Source organism: Pteropus medius, unplaced genomic scaffold (genome assembly GCF_902729225.1).
Source record: "Pteropus medius unplaced genomic scaffold, Ma_sr-lr_union100, whole genome shotgun sequence".
NCBI lineage: Eukaryota > Metazoa > Chordata > Mammalia > Chiroptera > Pteropodidae > Pteropus > Pteropus medius.
The window spans coordinates 16535527-16550154 of NW_024342473.1; the positions used below are offsets into that span (position 1 = coordinate 16535527).

A 14628-nucleotide genomic window follows, 5' to 3' on the forward strand; every position below is an offset into this window, starting at 1 on the left:
GCCCTCTAGTTCATGGAAGGTAGGGCACAAAATGGGGAAGAAAGCCACCTAATATCACCCCTATTGCAGTTGGCTTCTAATTAACCATTGCCTCAAGCTGTCCATCTCCTTGGGTACTGTAGGCAACTTTTTGACATTTATTCATTATTCATTCATTTAATTAATAAATATGTATTGATTACCTGCTTTATGCTGGCAGCTTTTTGGGCAAAAAGAAGTTGGCAGTGAAGAGAGAAATATATATAGTCCCAGGTCTGCATTTAGAAGTAAGAGTGAGGAAAGTGCATTAACGACTAATTCCAGGTGAAATAAGAGATACGCATGGCCTTGAGGTCTTGGAGGCTGTGTTGGGAGCTGCACATTGGAAGGGCAGGAGTGAACTGTCCTTATGAAGCCTTTAGAGGTAAAACTTACTCTGAGATAAATCTGCATAAACTGGGCTGCAGGGGAAGAGGGAGGCTGAACAAACTCCAGCAATATTTGATAAAAGGAAGCCCAGAATTCAGCACCCTGCTAGCAGTGTGCCAGTTACGCAAGAAGCTTTCTTTTCGTGCGGCCTCAGTTCCTACCTCTAGGTGATAGAGTTGGAGGAGTTATCCCTGAGGCCCTCTTCTGCTGAAAGGGCTACAGGTGCTGACTGTATATGTGCCCTGGAGCACAGAGGGTCAAAGGTTTGCTGGGATTCCTCATGCAGAGCCTGCCCGCCCTCTTTCCTGGCCTGGGACCAGTGCAGGGAGAGAGCCCTGCTTTTCGGAGGGACCACAAGAGCCATCCAGAAGGCCCATCACAGTCTTTCCACTATTCAAGGGGAAACTGGGCTTCAACAGTGAGAATCTAAGTAATCTCATGCCAAGTAAAAGCCATCCAGCCATTAGCTGCCAACTCCTCATCTCACAGTTCTTGCTTTGCTAAAGACTTGAACATCTCCTACACCGATCCATGATCTGCTTGAACATTTCCAGTGGACGGTTATCTGTTCTCTTTTTTGATATGGTTAGCTCTCAAGGTAAGGAGGAATCCATCTCCCCAAGTTCAAGTGCGAGAAAAGATAGTGCTTTGTCCAAAGTGCCAGAGCCTGGATTAGAATCCAGTGTCCATCCTACCGAGCCTCCAGCCCAAAAGTGTTCCTGGGACAGTAAAATCAAGGTAAAACTCGATTACCCAAACACTTGATATTTTAGTTACTTCTTCCCTCCCCACCAAAATTTTTAGACTCCACCCCCTAGATGTGGCCATTTTCTCATTTGCAGCATGGAGAGGCAGGGAGGTCTAGAGGAAAGTGATGAGTTTTGGAATCCAACCAGCCTGAATCTGAATCCCCAGTCTGCTACTTAATAGCTATGAAATTTTAGGAGGTTACTTTACCTCTCTGACTTTCTTAATCAGTAGAACAAGAGTGATAATAATGATTTCTCAGTGGTGGCATAGAATTAAATGAGATCTGTTTGTAAAATACCTAGTGCATAGTAGAAACTCAATGAATGGCAGTAGCTCTTGACTACTACTGCTTAAAAACTTAAATATATTTAGTTCAAAGAGGCGTGTACTTGAAGTTCATCAGGCTAAGGAAGGAAATACTAGGGTATGTTATATCGTAGAATCCCACTGCTGATCTCTCTGAAGTAAATTTTGGGGTGGGTAGGCCTGGAGGAAGAGGCTGCAGCTCAGTGATTCCTTGAAGGCCTCAGTGATTCTCCCCATCCCCATACACTTTCAGGAACTGCTCTGAGATAATCCTGTCTACCTGCTAACAGACCCTTTGCTAGCTGTACTGGCAGTACATCAAGGCCTTTTCCCTATGTGGTCTGAGGTCTGTAGTGAAGCCAGCCTACTGTACAGCATGGAGTTTTACCTTATCATCAGTGCTTGTTTTCAGCCTGACCCCTGGATGCCCTGTTAGGGGATAGATCTCCTGATTCACTTCCTTCTCAGAATTCTACATAAACAAGCCTGAGCTCTAATATATAAATAATTCTAACTCTAATACTAAACAGACTTAGCCACAATATTACCACTATACCCTGGGAACAGGGAGGATGAAAATTTAGGGAATTAAAAGGGCCTAGGAGGGTGGGGAAGACGTCAGAATTTCTATGGAGCATCTGAGGCGTTAAGTGAAAGAATTTTTGTGCACATAGTATGGAAAATTCCTTCATGGCCCTTTATATAATAGAAGCTATTTCTAAGTGTTTCTCCCACCCACCCTGGGACACACACAGGCATGAAATGACAAAGAAGCTCAAGTTCTAAAGCTAAGCCACAGTTGAATGTTATTTGGATAAGAAGTTGGTGACATTTTGTTTTTAAAAAGAAGGCAGGTGCTTAGGAAAGTCCCAGTTGGGCAGTAAACACAAATAATACAGGAGGACCCTCTGTGGCCAGAGTGCTATGTGAAAGTTCAAAGGACCTAATCGACCATCACAAGAATCCTAAACTTGAAGCCTCAGTCCAAGGAGTCAAAAGTGTGTTCAGGCTGAACAAATAACCATTTAAAAAAATGTATGCAAATGGGTGATAAACATGAAATCAAGTATATACCCAATTAGTTTTATGTAAATCCTCCAGGGCTGCTGAGATGACCAGGATGATGAGCAGATCTGGGAGAAATCAGAGTGGGCTCCCAGTGTTAAAAAGGGGAGAGGCTGAAGTTGGAGAGATGGAGTGATATTCCAGGCTAGGGACCAAAAGGACCTCAGTGAAAGAAGAGAAGAGTTGTGGGAGAGGAAGGATCCAAGAAGAATATGAGAAGAGGATTTATGTGGGAGTGAGAAAAGAGACCACTTGAGTGACTTCAAAAAATAGAGGCTTATAGATGCTTAAAGGAAATTATTCTTGCTTGTATGAAAGGCAAGCTAGTGTCAGAAAGTTAATTCAGGGGATTGAGTGAGGGGTATTTTTGAAATAGCCATCAGTAAACTAGTCTGCCATTCTGAGGTGCTTCAGTAAATGTCCACTTTCTAGTAGTAATAGACTCCAGTGACAAACTGGAGGCCATCTGATTGACCTATTAAATAAATTCCAAGTTTGAGCAAAGCGATATCTTCCCACAGAGCACATATTTACTAAACAAATGACATTGGTAGTGCCTTCTTTTTTTAAAGACAAGTAACATCTCCTGAGCTAGGTAAATAAGAATCAGAAACTTTATTATCATAACGTGTCAGGAAATGTAGTTCACATCAACTAGTTTATTAATTTGACTGAGTTTTCTCTTGAGGGGGTTTCTTTTTTGGGAAGTGATTTTAAGCTGAGCCCTAACTCCCTAGAGAGCTTGGCACTAAAAAGAGTTTGAAGTTTAGGAAGTGCTACTTTGGCTGTTATTATAAGGCTCAGTCTTTACAGAAGCACCCTCTTCACTTCATTGGTTATTGATCAAGAGAGGGTGTACAACAATGGGAAGCCGAATTCTACCCACGGAATTTTTAAAATTGCAGTGGAGCAGTACTTAAAGCAGAGGGCAAGCACTTCCTCTCTCAAGGCTCCCAGGTTTAGATCTCTCTTGATACAAGAGATGTAGACTTGTCCCATGTCCCCTATTAATTTAATAGATTAGAACTACCAAAGAGATCATTCGAGCCCCGACCCCTTCTTACCACACCACCAGCCCCGAAATACCATGCACAAACCAACCCACATTGCAGAGGGCAATGGACACCAACTGGCTTAGTCCACCAAACTTGTAAGGACAATGAGAAACAAAACCATAGCCACATGGCCGATGGGCTGTTTGAGGGTACTGCGACTGTCAAGTAACAAACAGAAAATTCAGTGTTATAGAAACTGCTTTCTGAATAGACCACCAGGCTGAAAGTTAGAAAATGTGGTTTCTTTTCTTTGGCACTCCCTTTAAAGCTCCTGCCACATGAGCATACCTGAGGGAATTGCTAAGTATGCAGTCAAATGGTCCTGTTCTGTTGTTCGCTTGACAGCCAGTATCAAACTTGATTGATTCTTTTTTTCAATGAGTTGATTAGGTGCTTTGAGGTCATACAGACCTAACCTAAATTATTAGGTGTGTACCCTTTTTACCACTTTATATAACGCCATTTCTTCACTTGAGACATGTTGATGGTGCCTGATGAACCTTCATAATACCTGCCACCTCCCTTCCACCTGGGACCCTACAAGGATTAATTAGATAGTATCTATAATATACTTTGTGCTCCTTGGAGAAAGATTTTGCATAAAAGCAAAGTATTATTATTTCTAAGAGGGATGGTACTTATTAGCTCCTTGTAGGATCATTAAGCAAATAGATTATACTTCCCTTTAGAGAAATTATCTCCCAGTTTCCTAATTCTTATAGTCTATAGAACAGAATATGCACTTGGGGGGCGGCGGGCGGGGGGGGAGGAAGCTGGTTGTTGAAAGAGAATGGAGTGGATTTTTAACCACAATTCCAGAAGCTTCTTTTTAAGGACTTAGTTACCAAAGAAAATAGACACTACTATCGCCTTCTCTCTGATTATACCCTTGTCTCTGTTATAAAAATTACATGGTAAAGACAGCTCAATATTTCTAAGTTTGTTCATTTCGTGGCCTTTTTGATCCTACTATTGTTGAATCCTTTGATTTAATCACATTGTAGTTACGAAGCTGTTCAAAAAACACAGGGTCACCATTGCACACATACTTGTGGTGATATTTTGACAAATTGATAATGTAAGTTATGAGTGGAAAATTTTAAATCCAAAATCCAGTCCACAGAAATGTCAGAGAAAACTCAAAACAGTATTCATTTTATAGTTGCCTCGTTTTCCAAATTGTGTCAAAATTCCATTTTTGGCATTTACTACAAGCCCAGCCTTCACATGAAACCAGTTGTACATGACCTGTGTTTTGGATAACTATAATGAGGTGCAAACTGCCTAGATTTCTTCACTGTGTAGGCAGGGAACGGCTTTCTTTTTCTGGCACAAAAATTCATGATGAGAATGACATTCATGCTGGGGGAGGGGAGGAGCAAAACAAAACACAAAGCAAAAACAAAAAAAACCTTGAGACCTTAAAGTGAGTTGCTGAGTGAATTTTAGAGAAGAAACTCCAAAGCTGTCTGTGGTGCCTCTGCAGGCACACGAAGAGCATTGCCAGCCCCCAGCAATCACATGTGGAAGCTCATGCAAATCAAATCTTAATCCATTAAACTCATTCACAGGAAAATGTAATGTAGGTCAGCGTGGAGAGCAGTGTGGTGTCACTATCCAGAGCGATATGAGTCAGGGTATTCAATCTGAAAGATTCGAAACCAATGTTTAGGATGCCAGAAGGTAAGCATAATATGAACCGAATCAGTAGCTCACAAGGCCTGGTAAGGGTCTCTAATACAGCATTCTGTGAATTAGCCCCCATCTGACCTAGATTATGCATTTTAAGTACCTGCAAATTCGGTTTTATCTCCTCATTCTTCCCATTGCATTCTTGGCCATCTTTTTCAAGCTTTTATCTTTCCCATTGAGGAGGTTAGTGATTCTCTGAGAGCAAAAGCCAGTCAGCTTCTGTGGGTAACAGGGGCAGGGAAAAAGGAGATAACAGAAAACTTTGCCCAGAGAGCCCTGGTGGTTGCTTTTATTTTTTGGCATTTCAGCCTCATCAGCCCCACCCTCTAAGAGAGTACCTCCAGCATATTGGGGAGCCACCCAGGCAGTCTGACAACAGGGTTTGTGGGTTGTGTTTGCTTTAGAATGTGTGTGATGAAAGGAGGGTGGCAACACCCTTCTTTCTTCGTAACCACACACTGACGTAGCCCCTCCTACAACTCATCTCCAGCCCGAAACCATGAAAAATCACCAGAAAATAGCCAAAATGTAAACTCTGTGAAAAAAAGCCTTAATTTTGTACTTTGTCCTTTCAAATTTAGAGTCACCCATCTTTGTCATAGCTGTGTTGCCTAAAGTTAGAGGTAAAATTTCTTGAGGGCAGTGAGGGCTTTTAAAGCAGATTTTATTAGAATTGATTTTTTTTAAAGAGCCTTTATTAAATGATCAAAATCAAGTTCATTTTAATGTCTTCACTATAAAAGTAAAATAATACTCATTATAAAATATTGGAAAAGATATAAAAGCAGAAAGGAAGAAAAGTACTAGGCATAATCAGTTAAAATTTTGACATATTTCCTTCGAGATCTCCTTCCTTCTTTTCTTTTTTTTTCTTTCAAGTGCTCAGATGTTTCTTAAATCTCAGGGACTGTTTCCAGGCTCAAATATGTGATATTTGGATATATACTGCTTTAATCAAAACACGGGGATGTGTAAGGGTACACCTTAAATTACCACATAGCACTTCTCCAGCACCTTCTCCATTCGCATGGACCAGGAAGGATGTGTGATGTGAGCTGGCATCTTCTCAGTGCCTGAAGCAACTGGAAAAAATGTTAGGGTGGCATCAACCATCAACCTAATTGCCCTTAAGCAGATTAAACCTCCTACATCTAGTGGTAAAACCTGCTGGTGACTGTCCCCATCTGCCTCCCCTCCCACTCCCCATATCCACTGCTGATTAATTGCAAATGTGCATGCTTCAAGACAGAGGGGCGAACACTTGTGCCCCGCTGGTGTTCTCTATATTGTTCTGTGTTCATTGAGGAAAGTGGAGACCAGTGGGAATGTGGCCAGCAATGCAACTGGCTTTCAGACGCATGTTTCTGTAACACATCTTAGTGCTATATTTGTCAATGGACTTAAGGTCTCGGAGAACTTTCCAAGGTGAAAACCTAACGCCGTTTCCATGGACGTGGAGGGTAAAAGCCCTTAACCCTGCGACTTAATGAGAACAAAATTAAGTGCTCCTTTAAGCAGCTTAGATTTATCTTGTCAGTATAAGTGATGGGAGGTTTCTTTGTGTGCTTTAAAAGAGATTTTATGTGTGTGTATGAGTGTGTGCACGTTAATCTAAAGCATCGTCTCCTTGCTTCATTATGTCACCATCCACACTGTTCCTTTATGATAGACAGGGTTCATCTATTCCCCTGCTCTAAACTTAATTACTTTGCAATTAATTCTTTGTTGAAAATAGCAAGGCTCCTAAACTCAGAACACTCATTGTGAGAAAGGCTGTTTATGGATAGAGGTCAAGGGGACGTATTGGAATATTCCGCAGCATTGCCACAGATATCTTGAATGAAAATGGCAAGAGAGAAAGGCCCGATCCAAATGAGGTGGCTGTGGAAGGTGAGGGCTTCCTCCCTAACAAACCAAGCCAAGAATGTTAAACATAGCACCTGAGAAAAATCTCATTCCAATGACCTTAAGAAACTAACATGTTTTAGGACCTACTGTATGGCAACCACTTGCACATGCATTGTTTTAATTAATCCTTATTAAAAAAAATCTTCCAAGCTAGATAATATTCGTATATCTTATGTGTGATGTAATCTCTTCAAGTTATACAGATACTCTTACAGGAGTTCATCCTATGCTGGTCATTGTTGAGTTGTTTGCATATGTAAGATCATTGACTCTGTTATACCAGTTACAGGTGAGAAAACTGAGGCTTGGAGGGGCTGACTTGCCCAACGTTCCGTAGCTGTTAAGTGGTGAGCCCACTCTCAAACTCAGTTGTGTGCCTGTCCTTTTCTCTCGATTGTCATCCAGAACTTCCTTCCTCACAAAACCCTAGTGCTTACCCTCCTCCAGCCGGGGAAGAGTGTCTTTCAGAGGGTTTCCTGCATGTTAATTGGTCAAATAAGTGTTCCTCAGGAAGGACTCTGAGGAAAGTACAGAAGTGTGACCTTTAGGAGAAGCTGCCATTGTTCTCCAGAATGCTGGGGCCTGTGAGGGTTCCAAGCCTGATGAAGTGATCCCTCTAAACTCACAGCTCTTTGAAATGCTACCTCATCAGTCTTCCCGCCAGACTTCAGAGGTCAGTGGTGAGCACATACATGACACAGATGGAAGAGGGTGCTATCTTTCTCTCATAGAGAAGGACAGATCAGGAAAAATCAGAGCCTCCTCTGCCAGGGTCAGGGCACTCCCTATAGCATGTGCTGTGCAGAGAGCCTGAGCACTGCCAGAGTTTTTCATGTAGTAGGTGATAGATAAATCTTGTTGAATGTTTCATGTAGTAGGTAATAGATAAATCTTGTTGAATGAATAAACAAATGAATGAATGAATTCTCACAGTTATAAGGGCAGAGGAGAAGCAGTAGATTGGTGAGTTCTAAATACTTTGCCCACTTCCCCGAGATGGGAAAGACCTAATGTCCAATTAGGAGTTTCTCTATGAGACCCTGTGACTCAGTGATACCAGCTCACTTTCTCTGTGAAACTTCTACCTTCTTCAGTCCCCTCTTATCCTCGGCACATCTTATCTGAGGCTTTCTTCAGAAACAACCTATGAAGCATTATACTATTGTGTTATGATACTTACAGGAAGATAAGGTGCTCGCACAGAGCTGCAAGTTTCTTGAAGGCATTCACTTTTGATTCAATCACTAAATATTCACAAGATATTTTCCAAGGAGCCACTCACTATGTGCCAGGCACAATGGAAGGGGTTGAGGATCCAGAAATAAGATATTGTCCATGTACTTAATTGGAAGGAGTGATGTTTTATATCTTTGGAAGGGATGATGGTGGGGGATAGAGTGTGAATAGATGGTGGGGTGTGTATGGACAGATACATAATCAAAAATAACACAGCATGAAAGCTACAAGAATGGTAAGCACAGAGAAGGCAACCTTTGGGGGGAATTTAGAAAAGATGCCCCTTCCTAGGGGTGGATGCAGACGCCGACCTGCACCTGGGCACATGGATTGGTGAATGAAATGCATCCGCACCCACTTCTTCCCCAGTGCCCTCGAGCTGTGACCAAGCTGCAAAACAGACCACACAGGCTGAATTAAGGGTGCACTGGGATGAGACAACCGACACAGCTTGGGTGTGATGACGAAGTAAAGCCTACGCTGAGTCTTGAAGGCTAAGTGGGAATTAGCCCAAGAAAGAAGAGAGGAAGAGCATTCCCAGCAGAGGAAACAGAAGACCACAAAACTCGGTGGTCTCTAAAAACATGGAACACTTGGGAAGTCATAAAGGCTAAAAAACCAGTCGCCTTTCTTTCTTCAGCATTATATTGGGAAAACATTTATTGCTGGTGAAATACATCAGCAAAAAGATTCTTGACTTTTTTTTTCTTGTTTTGCATATTGGGCTGTTCTTTTCCCCTCACAAAGCATAAGATGACTGTAGATTATCATCAGTTCCCATATCCTTAAGGAGTGAGTTGTAAGGATCCCTTGGATGCCCATTTTCTATAAGGGCAATGAAAGATTTCCCGTTCACATCAACACATCAGCTCTGCTTCCTCCAGTTTCTGCAGAGCTAAAGACTCAGGGATTGGGGCTATGGTCAGAGAGGATCAAGGTTAACCACCCTGTTCCCCTTCTCTTACAGAAGGCTTCACTTTCCTTTAAAGAATGCATTGCTGCCAAAAATTGCATTCTGCAATACCTCCTTGCTGGCAATTATGCTCACAAAGAGGAGTAATAAGGAGGGGTTCTTATCATTTAGACACTTTTGAATAGAGTGGTAAATTGTTATTCAGATCTCCTTTGATGCCCAATGTGCACATTGTTCTTTCCATGCTCTAGTTTTTTAAGAAAATATTTGCTTCCCTGGCTGCTACCTCCCAACCCCATCCACTCTACCTGTTTCTCCTAATGAGCACAATTCCCATATCTGGGCGGAGCAGCCCACTCTGCAAGGTCCTTCCTATCTCTTTGACCTCCTCTGCTTTCCTCCTGGACAAAAAGCAGATCAGCTCATGGCATAGCATCAGGAGTGTCATATCATGTTCTATGTGTGTACTTCATGTGAAATCAGTGAATGGAGCCCTCTTAGCTTGTGGAATATAATTCTAATCAAAACAAACTTGTGTAAATAGCACATGGGGCTTTATTGACAGAATCAGCTATATTTGAAAAACTACTGCTATTAAATTGTTACTAGTAATTTTCATTGCAGGCAAATACTAAATACACCAAGGATAAAAGCGAAACTTTCTATGATGCCAGTGATCTGTTAGAGAAAGCGTTAACCATTAGTACTACAGTCCTATGCTTCTCTTGTTAGAATTTCAATTTACAAAGAAGTCAGGAAACATGCTCAGGTCTACTCAGTGAAAACAAATTTAAGAAATGGATGCTCCAAATCTTAATGTTGGCCTCATTTCCTCATTTTCAAATTCTATTTAAAAAAAAAAAAGGGTTTTGGGGCTAGAATTTGGCTACGAGCCTTTTGATATTTCTGGGTATTTTTCTGACATGATAGACACAGTGACATACCTCACTTGGAAGGAGAACAACAAAAAAAATAAGACAGTTGGTGTATTGTTTGGACTCAAATTTCAAGAAGTGGAGGGGAATAATTTATCTACAAGCTAAGCACAAGAAAGAAAATGAGAAAAGTATATCTAGACAAATTTCATTTGAATTTTTAAATAAAATATGAAAGTTATTTTAAAAATAACTTTTTAAAAATATAAGTGAATTTGTTTTTGGAACAAAGTCTTTATAGCTACACAAGCCATGGCAGAAATCATATATAAAAGACTAAGTAGATTTGATCCTACCCTCTTAAATATATTTTTTAAATTTTCATAAGAGAAAAACTGTCTTAAAATTCAGGGGGGAACGTGTCTCCGGCCATACCATCCTGAACACGCCCAATCCCTTCTGATCTCGGAAGCTAAGCAGGGTCGGGCCTGGTTAGTACTTGGATGGGAGACCACCTAGGAAGACCAGGTGCTGTAGGCATAAAAAATAAATAAAAAATAAGGGATTGTAAGCTGACAAAGTCCTTGCAGTCTGTGAGGTCAACCAAGGGTTGCCTCGCCTAAAACAAAAAAATTTAGAGGGAAAAGCAACATATGATTAACTTTATAGAATTCTTATAAATTGATAAGTGAGAGACTAATAACATACTACAAAAATGAGCAGAGATTATGAACAGGCAATTAACAAAGGAAGAAATACAAAAGTCAGCAAACTTAAAATAATCTTATAAGTAACAAAGAAATATAAATTAAAAGAAGATACCTTTTTAGTGAATTCAGCCTCAGGATTTATTTTTCATGATAATATTCAGGGTTGGTGAGGGAATATACTGCTCTAGGAATTACTACATATGGGGCACTTTAATGATATATAGTCAATTAAAAGTTTAATAAAAAGTTAAACTTTCAAGAATGTAATTTTTAAGTCATAAATTCCAACAAAGATCTATGTAACAAGGATACTTGTATGATAAAATTTTTTTTAATAACCAAAAATGAAAATTACATAAAGGGTTCTATCAATTTTAATCCTTTAATTTTTAAAAATTTGTTTAGATGTTCTACAGTAAATATGCATTACTTTTATTTTGTAAAATGATGATGTATCTTAAAAAAGATTAGAATGACTTCACAGTGGCATGGCACGTAGTGGGCAGGCGCTGGGAGTGGTCAGCCTCTGGGGAAAGGAATATTTTATCACTGACATTGCTTCGAATTGTCAGCCCATGATAATAATCAAGAGCAAACCAGCTTTCAGTCGGGCTCTTTACTGTTTTTAAAATGTTTTTAAATTATTTTAAATCATTGCACCCTGGGTCACTACTCCCATGGCATTCTGCCCTCCTTGATACATGACTATACCGGCTGGTGCTTCGGGAAAGAAAGAGGAAGGGGTGACACCTCAATTTCAGCATCGGGTATGTAAACACCACTCAAAATCGGTACTTTACATCAGTTTTTACAATAAAAGACATAATCACTTCAGGGCTATAAACTGCAGCATTGTCCAGCTTACCTAGGTGATCCTACTTCAGGAGTGGAGTGGCATCATTTTCACTTTGTAGGCTTTACTGTTCTGCATGTGTGTGGCATCCCACAGGAGCCTCATTTGTCCTGTCACACTGGAACTTCACAAGTGAGAGTTGTTGGCTGGCTGGGAGGTATTTCCCCGTGTTTCTATCCCTCAGGAACCATGAATGAGATACCATGCATAATACGAATGGATATCCTCCCTCCCCCAGGCACCTTATAAATTTATTATAAAGCACTGGATTTTGCAATAACAAAATAACTTAGGAAATTTGAGGAAAGTGTAAAAATGAGAGATTTATGTCTCTTCAGGGTCACCCTAGACCACATGTCCGCTGAGTAACAGCCTGATTTTATTAACGCGAGAGCAGGCCCTATTTTACCCAGAGCAGGCGGAAATACTACAATGCGAGCAGCTCTGAAGTTTCCAGTGCTGGGGAGCAGAAAAGTAGACATGAGTCAACCAACTTTTCTGGAAGGAAACAGCAGACGTGGACAACTCTGTAGTTTGAGGCGATGAGACCAGCTGGATAGATGATGCTTTTTTCGCATTTAACATCCACTTTGTAAAAGCTCCTTAGAAAGGTCCTATTTGGGTTTAGGACTATACGAAGATTGTGGTGGGGAGAGGCTTCATTTGGGCAGGTGTGTGGAATGTATAGCATCTAACTTAAGCTTGTGGTTTTTTTTTAAAAAAAACAGTATGTTGGGGTTTATGTAGCTCCTTAGATGTTTATTGTTCCAACTTGCTTGGCATTTAGTTGTCTTTTAAGGCAGTCATAAGCAGAGGTAAAACTTGTAATATGGTAATTACTCCAAACCCTACAAAAAGCAATTCATACCACTTGGAGTTGTTATTAGTTCATTAGAGCTGAGAAATCTCTACCCCCTATTTATTGTGCCCACCGGTCAAGAGTAAGAGCAGACATAAAGCTGCCTTCAGAAGTTAGGCCCTGATTTTCGCTCTGATAAAAAACCCTTGAGAATTCTAGGAAACACTTTCCCTGTTTCAGCCGCCCACTCTACATGCAAGTACTTTTTGTCTATTCTATCAGTTTAATGAGAAGACCGTCTCCCATTCATTATGTCGGTTTGAAAAACAATCAGAAGGATCATGACTGTGTCCTTCGAGAATCTAAGCACCTCCAGGGCTGTATCCATCTTCAGAAAACCAGATCTTTACCTTTGCTCTTACTTCACCTCAGCATTTTCTTCTGCAGCAGAAATAATGCGTTTCGTCATTTTGGAACAACAGTCTAATACATTAATGACTGCAGGTGCTGTTTCTAGAATTTTGGCTCTGCAGATGTTCTATGGTGAGCGAGTCCAAGGCGGCAAGCGAAGGTCATGGAAAGCGAGGATTTTATGAAGCTGGGAGACACGGCAGTATAAGCAGAATAACTCGCACATAATTAAAATAGATGAAGAATACATGCTACATAGACTGTCAAAGACATATGCGAGCTGGGAGAAGAGGAGGGGTGACTGGAGGGGACATTAAAAGGATAGGAAATCAGAGAAATGTGGCCTCCTGTTCCTTAGTTTCTAGAATCAGGAAGTTATATAATCCACCCCTGCAGCTTGAGGGGATTGGGCTAATAGTTAACTTAATTTTTCTGGAATGTCCTTTTATTTCTGTAAGTCAGCCCAAGCGGAAAGAAAGTAGAACTCTCATCAATGAATCAAAAGTCAGGAGGGGCCAGCTGGGAGGACTAGGTCCCCCTGGATCCTATACATATTACTTCACTCCTTGGCGGTACTTCGAGTGCAGGTTAAATGAATTGTTCCCATTAGCAAGCTGATAGGACAGCTCCTTTAGATGAAGGAGACTTTGTACTTTGAATGTCACCGTGAGGAAAAGGTAGCCCTCACAGAAAAGTTGACAGTGCCACTTGTGGCAGTATTTTACTGTCATTGTTAAAGCTATATAAAATGATGACTTACAGTAAGGCTCAGAGTTTCAGCATAATATATAATAAGAAGAAGACTTCTGTCAGCTTAGAATTGGTGTCGCAATTCTCTTCAGCTTGGTGGTTTATCTGAGGCATGGTGGTCATAGACATAGTACTTGGTGCCAGACTTGCTGTCTGAGGCTGATTCACTCTGACATTGATGCTGCATTCACTCTGATTAGTCACTTCTACCTTCATTTGCTGGAACTCAAATCCTGAAAGTTTCCTTGCTTCATCTGTGTACCTTTTATAACCATATTTAAAGCACCCTACAGTAAGTGACACAAAGTATGACTATTGGGGGAAAAACATTAAAAAGCAGAAGGATGTTGAATCGACTGAAAGCTTCCTGATGTCTGAGTTCAAAGCCGCCCGACCTTTACCATATTGGCATCAGGGGGATGGCTTGTTTTATTTATTCTGTTACCTTGGAAACTAAGGCACAGGTTTCATTTGCGCAAATAAAGAGTAACAGAATTAGTTATCTTCATCATATAGCAGTTGTAGGAATTATTTGGAATATCTAAATCACATATAAGCATCTTTTAAAATGCAAATAAAAAATCAAGATGTTTGTAGGGGAAAATATATAAACAGGAAGAGATCCCCATCACATACATTCCTTGACGGGCAGGCACCTGAAGAAAAGTCAACAGGGCTTCAAGTGACCAAGGATGAAAAGAGAATGTACTGATGATGGTGGGCTGAATTAACAAAGCCTGCATTTTTTCAGTGCCCCTAAAACACGTTTTGCCCTTGAAGCTCATGGATGTCAAGAGCAATGATTGGGCTTCCCGAGAGACAAGAGATACCTTCTAGGAAGGAGAATGGGGCTGGTACAAAATGAATGTCCAGAATAGAATTCGAGTCACCAGTGGA

The 14628-nt window shown here is 40.8% G+C and overlaps 1 protein-coding gene and 1 non-coding gene across 3 annotated transcripts in view; both read left to right on the forward strand.

The window, feature by feature from the left end:
• RORA (RAR related orphan receptor A) overlaps positions 1-14628 on the forward strand; it is a 675046-nt gene that overhangs the window by 479123 nt on the left and 181295 nt on the right. The window lies entirely within an intron of this gene.
• On the forward strand, positions 10630-10748 carry LOC120604685 (5S ribosomal RNA). The gene has a single exon (XR_005653392.1). It is a non-coding gene; the product is annotated as a 5S ribosomal RNA (ribosomal RNA).